General features: G+C 37.7%; 1 protein-coding gene and 1 pseudogene across 8 annotated transcripts in view; one reads left to right on the forward strand and one right to left on the reverse strand.

Annotated features, from left to right (window-relative positions):
- RPS6KA5 (ribosomal protein S6 kinase A5) overlaps positions 1-12,188 on the reverse strand; it is a 181,627-nt gene that overhangs the window by 52,582 nt on the left and 116,857 nt on the right. The gene's annotated exons all lie outside the window — the stretch shown is intronic.
- On the forward strand, positions 4,670-5,874 carry LOC114904477 (annotated as a pseudogene).

Below are 12,188 nucleotides of genomic sequence, written 5' to 3' on the forward strand. Positions count from 1 at the left end.
ACAACGAAGCCTAGAGGACAGCACATCTGTTTATAACGTGGTTTATAGAGTATTTTAAGCCTACTGTTTTAAGATCTACTGCTCAGAAAATAAGATTCCTTTCAAAATATTACTGCTCATTGACCATGCACCTTGTCACCCAACAGCTCTGAAGGAGATATACAATGAGATTAATGTTATTTTCATTCCTGCTAATACATTCTGCAGCCCATGGATCAAGGAGTAATTTCAACTTTCAAGCCTTATTATTTAAGAAATACATTTAAGGCTATAGGTGCCGTAGACAAGTGATTCCTTTGATGGATCTGGGCAAAGTAAGCTGAAACTTTTCTGGAAAGGATCCACCATTCTAGGTGCCATTGAGAACATCTGTGATTCATGGGAAGTGGTTAAAATACCAACATTAACGGGAGTTTGAAAAAAGTTGATTCCAACTCTCCTGGGGGGACTTTGAGGGGTTCAAGACTTCAGTGGAGGAAGTATCTGCAGATATGGTAGAAAAAGCAAAAGAATTGGAATTAGAAGTGGAGCCTGAATTGCTGCAATTTTATGATAATATTTTAACAGACGGCGAGCTGCTTCTTAGGGATGAGCAAAGAAAGTGGTTTCTTGAGATGAAATCTACTCTTGGTGAAGATGCTGTGAATATTGTTGAAATGCCAATAAAGGATTTAGAATGTTACATAAATTTAGTTTATCAAGCAGTGTCAGGATTTAAGAGGTTTCCAGTTTTGAAAGTTCTATTCTGGGTAAAATGCTACCAGACAGCATTGCATGCTACAGAGAAATCATTTGTAAAAGGAAGAGTCAACTGATGCGACAAACTTCATTGTTGTCTTATTTTAAGAAATGGCCACAATGAGCCCAACCTTCAGCAACCACCACCCTGATCAGTCAGCAGCCACCAACATGGAGGCAAGATCCTCCACCAGCTAAAAGATTACGATTCACTGAAGGCTCAGGTGGTGGTTAGCATTTTTAGCAATAAAGTATTTTTAAATTAAGGTATGAACTTTTTTTAAGACATAATGCTATTTATAGCATACTTCATAGACTGCAGTTTAGCACAGACATAACCTTTATATGCACCGGGAAACCAAAAAGTTCATGTGACTTGCTTTACTGTGGCAGTCTGAAACTGAACCCACAATAACTCCAAGGTATGCCTGCATAAGTTAAACATTTCAGGGTAATAACCACTCAAAGAACAGATATAGAATATATATAACTTCTAGACAACTGGAAAAATGAAATAAAGAAATCTTAATCATTTAAATAGAAGAGAGGAAAGAAGGGGAAAAAAGCAAAGAGAAACTGTGATAAACACACAGCAAGATAAGAGAAATAAATAAAACTATATCAGCAGTCATAATATACAGATTTAACTCACCAGTTAAAAGACAGAAACTCTCTGGATCAAAAACAAAATCCAGTTATATGTTATTTACAAAAGGCACACCTAAAACATAATAACAAAGAAATATTGAAAGGAAAAAGATAGAAAAAGATATATCAGACGGGCATTAACCAACAGAAAGCTGGAATATCTTTATTAATAGCAGGAAAATGAACTTTAAGGCAAAAAAAATTATTAAAATTAAGCAGGGTCACTACATAATAATAAAAGGAACATTTCACTAGAAAATAACACTATTCCAAGACTAACACAATCAAATATTTTTGAAGAACCTTAAACCACCTAAAGCAAAAATGGTGAGATTTCCAAGAAGAAACGGACAAATCCGCAATCATAGTGGGCACTTTAACATACCTCGTTTATAAATGACTGATCAAGCAGGAAAATAATTGGTGAAGCTATGGAAGATATGCATGATGTTCATGAAAATATATAAAATTTGATATCTAACAGTTAGAGAATGACTATACAGTCTTTTCAAGTATTCATGGCACATTTACAAAAGTTAACCAAATAAAAGGTCACAAAGCAAATCTCAAAAACCACAGAAATAAAACCATATATGTTTTCTTGTCCAAACAGAAAGCAATAAAACTAAAAATTTACAAAAAGGTAGCTCAAAAATCCTATATACATGAAAACTTAAGAACCCATTTTTAAATAAGTCATGGCCCAAGGTAAAAAACCACAATAAATAACAGTAAAAATGCTATATATTATAACTTGCGAGATACATCTAAAGCTGTTCTTAGAAATTCAGTTTTATTAAAAAAAGAATGATTAAATATTAGTGAGCTGGATGTCCAACTCAAAAGTTTAATAAAAGAATACAAAAGAAACTAACAGAAAGTAAAAGGAATGAAGTAATAAAGGAAGATCATCAAAGAAATAGAAAAATTGAGAAGCTTGATAAAAGCTGTTTCTGGAAAAAGACTAATAAAATGGAGAAATCTCTAGCAAATTGAGCAAGAAAAGAGGAGGAAAGTTACAAATCAGCAATATTAGTCATTTAAAAGGAAACATTACTACAGTTACAATACAGATTAAAAACTAAAGCACTTCTATGAATAATATGATGCCAAAGAATTTAAAAACAAAAATATAACATTTTCTATAAAAACATAACTTACCAACACTGACTCAAGAAAAAATTGAAAACCTGCATATAACTATAAATATTTTAAAAAAATTAAATCAGTATTTGAAAAGCCACTCATATGCACCTAGAAGGGAAAAAAAAGAAAAAAATACACGCTGATAGCTAGAAGTGCATTCAGAGGAAACCTTCAGAGGAACTATCTTATATAAACTATTCCAAATTACTTTCATGATGTTAGTATAATCATGATGCCAAAATCAGACAAATACAATATTAGAAAGGAAAATTACATGTCAACTTAGACAATAAAATCTTAAATAAAATATTAGCAAACAAAATCCAGCAACATATGAAAAATATATGTCACAGAAAGTAAAGTTTATTCCAAGAATTGAAAGATGGCTTAACATTGAAAAAGAAAAAACCTATTAATGTAACTCACACCACTAGGTGATTAAAGAGAAAACCATAAGAATTTCCTTATATCAATATACTAAGAATATAATTTATCTATCAAAAACCTAGAGCAGATACCATACTAAATGGCTAAAACACATGGCCTTCAAGTAAAAAGCAAGGATATATACATATAAAACTTAGTAGACAGAGCAACAAAACCAAACCAAACCACACATCCACAAACACACACAAAATAAAAAGTATGAGAATCAAAAAGATACAAAGCCATCATTACTTCCAAATACTAGTTCTGATTTTTCTTTTAATATAGTCATCTACATAAAAAATCCAAGTGAATCTGCAAATTAGTGGAACTAATATGAATTCACCAATATTGCTATGTACAAGATCAACAACATTCCTATGCTTTGCCAAGAAAAACAGATATTCTAATTTTTGTCAATAGGAACAAAATAAGTTAATAGAAATAAATCTAATAATATATGTATAAATCATTATAAAAATTAGAAAATATTATTGAAAAACATAAAAGACAAGGAAATAAATGGGAAAATATGAATATTTATGCAAATTTGTGTTGTTAGATTCAATATCCAAAGATCACAGTTTTCTCCAAATTAATTTATAAATTCAATACACAATGAGGAACAAAAGACCAAGAATAGCAAAGACAGTGAAGAGGCAGGAGGAAGGTCAGGGGAAATAAGGAGAGAATGACAGGATAAGAGTGAAGAGGGGAGGGCTTCCCTGGTGGCGCAGTGGTTGAGAGTCCGCCTGCCCATGCAGGGGACACGGGTTCGTGCCCCAGTCCGGGAGGATCCTGCATGCCATGGAGTGGCTGGGCCCGTGAGCCATGGCCGCTGAGCCTGTGCATCCGGAGCCTGTGCTCCGCAACGGGAGAGACCACAACAGTGAGAGGCCCGCGTACCGCAAAAAAAAAAAAAAAAAAAAAAAAAATAGTGAAGAGGGGAAAGATCTCACCTTTCCAGATTAAAGACATACCGTAAGGCTATGGCCCTTCAGATTTTTCAATGTTGACTCAGGGAGAGGCAAGCCGACAAAAGGAATTGAATAAAGAGCCTAGAAGTAGACTCACAAGCATGCATAGGAATTTGGCATATGACAAAGTTGCTTTTCAAATCAGTAGGGAAGGGATTAACTGACTATTCAATGAATAGTTCAGTCAACTGGGTTATCTATATAAAAACAGAAAAAAATAAGATCCCCACCTCACACATATATATAAATTAATTCCTAATAAATTAAAGATTTCAATATGCTAATTTCAAAAAGAAAACAAAAGAGAATATCTTAGCTCATTGAGACAGGAATGGATTTCATTTTAAAAGATTCAAAGAAATCAACAACTTAACTTTACACCTCAAGGAACTAGAAAAAGAAAAATAAACTAAACCAAAAGTTAGCAGAAGGAAAGAAATGATAAAGATTGAAGCAGAAATAAATGAAACAGAAAACAGAACAGAAAAAAATTAGCAAAACTTAGATTTTTGAAAAGATAAACAAAACTGACAAACTCTTGGCTAGATTAAGAAAAAGAGAGAGAAGATTCAACTAAAATCAGAAATTAAAGAGAAGACCTTACAAGAAACTAAATTATACACCAACAAATTGAATAATTTCAGATGGATAAATTCCTAGAAACATACAATCTACCAGGACTGAATCATGAATAGAAAATTTGAACAGACTCTTCATCAGTAAGGACACTGAGTTAGTAATCAGAAATCTCCCAACAAAGAAAAGGCCAGGACCAGACGGCTTACTGGACATTCTTAAAAAACATTTCAAGAAGTAGTAGGACCATCCCTCCTCAAACTTTCCCAAAAAACTGAAGAGAGCACTTCCAAACTAAGTTTATGAGACCAACATTACCCTGATACCAAAGCCAGGGAAAGATACTACAAGAAAAGAAAATACAGCCCAATATTCTTGATGAAAACTGATGTAAAAGTCCTCAGCAAAATGCTAGCAAACTGGGGGTGGGCTCCTGCGCGGGAGTCCATGTGGGCGCCGGCGCCGTGGGGAGCAGCATGGGGTGGCCATGGCGGAGCTGTAGCAGCTCCGGGTGTAGGAGGCGGTGGACTCTAAGGTGAAGAGTCTGGAGAGAGAACATCTGGAAGATTCAGGGCCTCATGTTCCGGTGCAGCGCCGGCTGTTGTGAGGACAGCCAGGTGTCCATGCAGCAAGTGCACCAGTGCATTGAGCACTGCCATGCACCTCTGGCTCAAGCCCAGGCCCTGGTGACCAGCGAGTTGGAGAAGTTCCAGGACCGCCTGGCCGGGTGCACCATCCATTGCAACAACAAAGCCAAAGATTCAATAGATGCGGGGAGTAAAGAGCTTCACGTGAGGCGGCAGCTGGAGAGTTGCATGACCCCGTGTGTGGATGACCACATGAACCTCATCCCAACCATGACCAAGAAGATGAAGGAGTCTCTCTCATCCACTGGGAAAGAGATGTCTGCTATTGGCCATTGGGGCTGAAGGCAGGAATCTATTTAAAAAGAGGAATGGGGATTTGGGTTTTCTAAGGAAAGTTTATGAATGAGGAAATTAAGGATGGCAGCAAGTTTAAGGCCTATGTCACTTGCCTCTGGACACTGGTTCCTTTGTGTTTGAATCCTAGAAAGTGAAAAAACCTGGTGCTAAAATTTGGGTCAGAGATAGCACAGGAGAGTTTTTGTGAGCCTGAATTTCATGTGGCCAGGGCTTATCCTGGCAACAGGGAGTCTCCCTTGTAGCAAACCAGAGCCCTCCAAGGTACCACATTCTCTTAGTACACAGATACCAACAGGCTGGCAGGTTCATCTGACCTGCTTATGATCTGGTGGAGTGTGAGGAGAGGTGTTTCTATTTGTTGCCAACCTCCTGTTTGCCAGAAGGATCGCTACAACATTTTCCATAAACTGGAAATAAAACAAAATCCAGGAGGTCACTAATTTAGAAGGGGAAAGGGGGCTTCTGGGGATTTGTTTTGCTTGGTTTTGTTTTTTGTTGTTTTTGGTTTTTTGCGGTACGCAGGCCTCTTACCGCTGTGGCCTCTCCCGTTGTGAAGCACAGGCTCCAGGTGCACAGGCTCAGCGGCCATGGCTCACGGGCCTAGTTGCTCCGCGGCATGTGGGATCTTCCCAGACCGGGGCACAAACCCGTGTCCCCTGCATCGGCAGGCGGACTCTCAACCACTGTGCCACCAGGGAAGCCCAGTTTTGTTTTATATACAAGGGCATGAAGTTACTTTAAAGATGTAGAGTTGGGAGAGGTAGTTTGGATAAAAACTTTGAAAGGGTCCTTTCTGGCCATCAAGATGTGGATGCGCATTTCTTAAAATTCTCACACATTACATCTTTCAGCCTGGAGATGCTGCAAAAATGTAAGAAGCGCTATCACACTGGTAGGGGAACCGAACCTTCCCTCTAACTGGCAGCCATGATGAGCCCTGAGGCTGTCTGCAGCAGAGTCAGCAGAGAGACAAGACAATCTTGCAGTGACACTCACCCTTGAAGGGAAAGGGGATTTTGACTGTGCTATATGCTAGTATTAAGGAATGAACAGCGAAAGGGAATGTTAGCTGCTTAATTAAGAGAGTTATGAAGTACTGGCTTTGGAAAAATCTGGTTTTCATAAAACAAAATAGAATGAAAGCCTAAACCCAGTATTGCTTACTTTGCCCCCTGTAATAACAGAGCTCTGTTGAAACGATCCCTTGGCAACACAAAGGTCAGAGGAGAAAAAGAAAGCAACTCAGGGGCAAGCTGTAACTCCTTTAGAGCAAAAAAACGGGACAGCCCTTCATTACCAAATACCACTTTTGCGACATGCGTTGTTCTCGCCCCAGTTCTGCCACCTTATCGTTTTATCAAGGACCTCGTTGTGTTTTTACCAACTTATTACTTGAAATGATAATATAGCCTGTCTGTTTGCTATTTCAAGACTGTGACATATTTTCCTAGTGGTTTGGTTTTAAACATAAATAAGACTTAATTTTTCTTCCAAAAAAAAAAATGCTAGCAAACTGAATTCAACAGCACATAAAAAGGATTATACACCATGACCAAGTGAGATCTTGGAATGAAAGAACAGTTCAAGATTCAAAAAATCAATGTAATACACCACATTAACAGAATGAAGGACAAAAACCACATGATCATCTCAACTGATACAGAAAAAGCATTTGACAAAATTCAATACCTTTTCATGATAAAAGAAAGCACTTAACAACAAGCTAGGAATAGAATGAAACTACCTCAACATAACAAAACCAGGTATGAAAAGCCCACAGCAAACATCATACTCAATGGTGAAAAACTGAAAGCTTTCCTCTCAGATGAGTAACAAGGTAAGGATGTGCCCTCTCACCATTTCTATTCAACATAGTGCTGAATGTCTTACCCAGAGCAGTTAGGCAAGAAAAAGAAATAAAAGACATCCAAATTGGAAAGGAAGAAGTAAAATTTGTCTGCTTGCAGATAATATGATCTTATATGTAAAAAACCCTAAAGATTTCACACACAAAAAACCCGTTAGAACTAGTAAGAGAACCAGCAATATTACAAGATACAAAATCAACATACAAAAATTAGTTATGGAACTTCCCTGCTGGTGCGGTGGTTAAGAATCTGCCTGCCAATGCAGGGGACACGGGTTCGAGCCCTGGTCCTGGAAGATCCCACGTGCCGTGGAGCAACTAAGCCCGTGTGCCACAACTACTGAAGCCTGCACGCCTAGAGTGCATGCTCTGCAACAAGAGAAGCCACCACAATGTGAAGCACATGTACCGCAACGAAGAGTAGCCCCCGCTCACCGCAACTAGAGAAAGCCCGTGCGCAGCAATGAAGACCCAACGCAGCCAAAAATAAATAAATAAAATTAATTAATTTAAAAAAATTAGTTATGTTTCTATACACTAACAATGAACAATACCAAAAGGAAATTAAGGGGGGAAAATCCCATTTAAAGTAAGCATCAAAAATAATAAAATACTTAGAAGTTAACTTGACCAAGGGGTCAAAAGACTCGGACAATTAAAATTACAAAATATTGGGCTTCCCTGGTGGCGCGGTGGTTGAGAGTCCGCCTGCCGATGCAGGGGACACGGGTTCGTGCCCCGGTCCAGGAAGATCCCACATGCTGCGGAGTGGCTGGGCCCGTGAGCCATGGCCGCTGAGCCTGCGCATCCAGAGCCTGTTGCTCCGCGATGGGAGAGGCCACAACAATGAGAGGCCCGCGTACCGCAAAAAAAAAAAAATTACAAAATATTATGAAAGAAATTTAAAAAGACACAAATAAATGGAAAGACACCCCATGCTCATGGACTGGAAGACAATATTGTTAAAACGTCCACATTACCCAAAGTGATCTAGAGAGTCAACAAAATCCCTATCAAAATCCCAATAACCTTTTTGTACAAATAGAAAAAAAATCTTAAAATTCATATGGAATCTCAAAGGACCCTTAATAGCCAAAACAATCTTGAAAAAGAAGAACAAAGTTGGAGGTCTCACACTTCCTGATTTCAAAACGTATTACAAAACTACAGCAATCAAAGCATTTTTGACTTAAATAAAGACAAACATACAGACCAATGGAACAGAGTAAAGAGCTCAGAAATAAATCTTTATGCACATGGTCAAATGATCTTTGACAAGGGTGCCAATGGGGAAAGGACAGGCTCTTCAACAAATGATGCTGAGAAAACTGAATATTCATAGACACAAAAAAATAAAGTTGGATCTTACCTTACCCCAAATACAAAAATTAACTCAAAATGAACTGAAGATCTAAATGTAAAACCTAAAACTATAAAACTACTAGAAGAAAACATAGGGGGAAAGCTTCATGACGCTGGATTTGGCAGTGATTTCTTGGGTCTGACACCAAAAGCACAGCAACAAAAGCAAAAATAGACAAATGGGTCGACATTAAAATTTAAAACTTCCGGGCTTCCCTGGTGACACAGTGGTTGAGAGTCCACCTGCCGATGCAGGGGACACGGGTTCGTGCCCCAGTCCGGGAAGATCCCACATGCCGTGGAGCGGCTAGGCCTGTGAGCCATGGCCACTGAGCCTGCGCGTCCAGAGCCTGTGCGCCGGGAGAGGCCACAACAGTGAGAAGCCCGCGTAATGCAAAAAAAAAAAAAAAAATTTAAAACTTCCCTGCATCAAAGGAAACAAGCAAAGTAAAAAGACAACCTACAGAATGGGAGAAAAAGTTTGCAAACCATATATCTGATAGGGGGTTAATATCCAGAATATATAAAGAACTCCTACAACTCAACAGGAAAAAATCAAATAAATTTGATTAAAAAATAGGCAAAGGTCTTCAATACACATTCGTCCAAAGATGGTATACAAATGGCTAATAAGCATATAAAAAGATGACTCAACATCACTAGTCATTACAGAAATGCAAATTAAAACTATGAGATATCACTTCATGCTCATTAGGAGGGCCACAATCAAAAAAGCAGAAATAACAAGTATAGGTGAGGATGTGGAGAAATTGGAACCCTTGTGCTCTGTTAATGGGAATGTAAAATGGTGCAACTTCTATGGAAAACAGTATGAAGGTTCCTCAAAAAATTAAAAATAGAATTGTCACATGATCCAGCAATTCCACTTCTGGGCATATATGCAAAAGAATTGAAAGAATGATCTCAAAGAGATATTTGTACACTCATGTTCATTGCAGCATTATTCACAAGAGCCAATAAGTAAAAGCAACTCAAGTGTCCATCAGTGGATGAATGGATAAACAAAATGTGGTACATACATACAATGAAATATTATTCAGTCTTAAAAAAAGATGGAAATCCTGTCTCATGCCACAACATGGATAACACTGAGGACATTATCCTAACTGAAGTAAGTAGTCACAAAAAGATAAATCCTGCATGATTCCACTTATATTAGGTATCTAAAATAGTCAAACTCATAGAAACAGAAAGAGGAATGGTGGTTGCCAGGGGCTAGGAGGAGGGGAAGATGGAGAGTTGTTGTTCAATGGGTACAGAGTTTAGTTTTGCAATATGAAGAAGTTCTAGAGATCTGTTGCATAAAAAATGTGAATATAGTTAACACTACTGAACTGTACACTTAAAAATGATTATGATGATAATTTTTACATTATGTGTATTTTGCCACAGTTTAAAATTTTTTTAAAGATTCAAAGAATATAAATCTTAAGAGATTGGTAAATTTGATTATATTAAAATGTCAAATCTGATAATGGCAAAAACACCACTAATCACATTAAAGACAAGTAAAAGATCTAAAAAAGAAATTCACAAAGTGCATAATTATCAAGGATGGGTGGCTGGAATATTTAAAGAACTCCAACAAACCAATAACATTAGAAAAAAATTACAACACTGTGATAGAGAAAACACAGAAACCAATGTACCTCAGAAGCAGAATGGATAAACTAGGTAATTCATATAAAAGAATATTATAGGGCAGCAAAAATGAATGAAACAGACTCCTATTTATCAGCTTGAATAAATTTTAAAAATAAGTCAAATAAAAAACAATCTGCAATATAATATGCCATTTATGTACATTTTAGAAACACAAGCTAACAGTATATATTGTTTATGGATGTAATATATAAAGTAAGGATACTAAAACAAGATTAAATTCAATCCACCATCCACTCTTTGCCTGCACCTGTGCTGCTAAATGTGGTTTTAAGAAAACCATTTTTTCTATATTTGTGGCTGACAATATATCTATCCCCAGTCTCTCTCTTCTTAGGTTTAAATTGAGCCAATGCTCAATTTTCAGTCCGTGTCTTACTTGACCTAACAACAGTATTTGATATAGTTGATCATTTATCATCCCTGAAACACTTCTTCACTTAGCTTCCGGGGACAACACACTTGCCTGTTTTCTTCCCAACCTCCTCATCCCTTTTTCTCAGTCTCCTTTGCTGGTTTATCTTCCTCTCTTGACTCTCTTAGTGTTGGAATAACTAGAGTTTATACCTTTGTCGTTTTTTCTTTTCTATCTATACTTAACTCTGTTGGTATTCTCATTCGTTTTCATGATTTTAAATACTACTTATATATTGGCAAATTCCAAATTCCTATCTCTAAATGAGACTTCTCTCCCAAATTCCACATTTATATATCCTACTGCCTATTAAACATCTCTGTATGTCTAACAGACATCTCAGACTCAACTGGTTCAACTGCACTCCTCCAGCCACCCAAAACCTCCCCATCGGCATATTAGTTGACAGCAACTTCATCCCTCCAGCTGCTCTGGCCCCAAACCTTGGAGCTACTGTTGATTCCTCTTGTTCTCTCACACCCTATATTCAAGCCATCAGGAAATTTCATTAGCGCTAATGTCAAAATATATCTAAAATCTGACTGTCTTCCAACCTCCTCTGCTACCCCATGGTCTAAATCAATGCCATCTCTTGCTGGGGTTAATGCAACAGCTTCCTAACTGGTCTCCAAGTTTCCAGATTTGTCCCACTACAGGACCATCATGCTTGGCAAACAGAATCTTTTTAGATAACTCAGGCCTTGTCATCTTCTACGTAAAGCTCTCCAGTGGCTCCCGTTTCACACGGAGGACCCACAGTCCTTACAGTGGTCTCCCATGCCCTGCACGATCTGCACAGTCCTTCCTCCAGATGACCACCTCCACATCCTTCTTTCCCACTACTCTATCCTCACTCACTCTACACACCCACACTTACCTCCTTTTTGTTCACAAACAGCCCAGGCATATTCCCACCCGAGGGCCTCAACACTGGCTGATCCCTCGACCTAGAAATCTCTTTCCTGGATACTGATATGGCTCATGCTCTCTCCAAGTCTTGACTCAACTGTCACCTTCTTAGTGAAGCCTTTCCTGATCACCTGATTTAAAAGTCCAAGCTGCTCTCACCCTGCTACTTCCTATCTCTCTTTCCTACTGTACTTGTCTTTGTGTCAATTACCATTATCTAACATATTCCATACATATTTTACTTGTTTGTTATTATCTGCCTCGGGGGGAAATTTTTGTCTATTTTGTTAATTGCTGGATTCCAACACCTAGATAGAACAGCGCCTGGATCACAGTAGATGTTCTCTCAATATTTGCTGAATGAATGGGTAAAAACCACAAATTGTCCATAACTGTATATGTGAATAGTGGGTGCACAGATTCTGCTATATCATTTGCTATATTTTTATTACATTTGAAATACTGTATAATATAAAACATTTAAAAAGAAATTTGGA

Source organism: Monodon monoceros, unplaced genomic scaffold, assembly GCF_005190385.1.
Source record: "Monodon monoceros isolate NGI ecotype Baffin Bay Population unplaced genomic scaffold, NGI_Narwhal_1 Super_Scaffold_21, whole genome shotgun sequence".
NCBI classification, from domain to species: Eukaryota; Metazoa; Chordata; class Mammalia; order Artiodactyla; family Monodontidae; genus Monodon; species Monodon monoceros.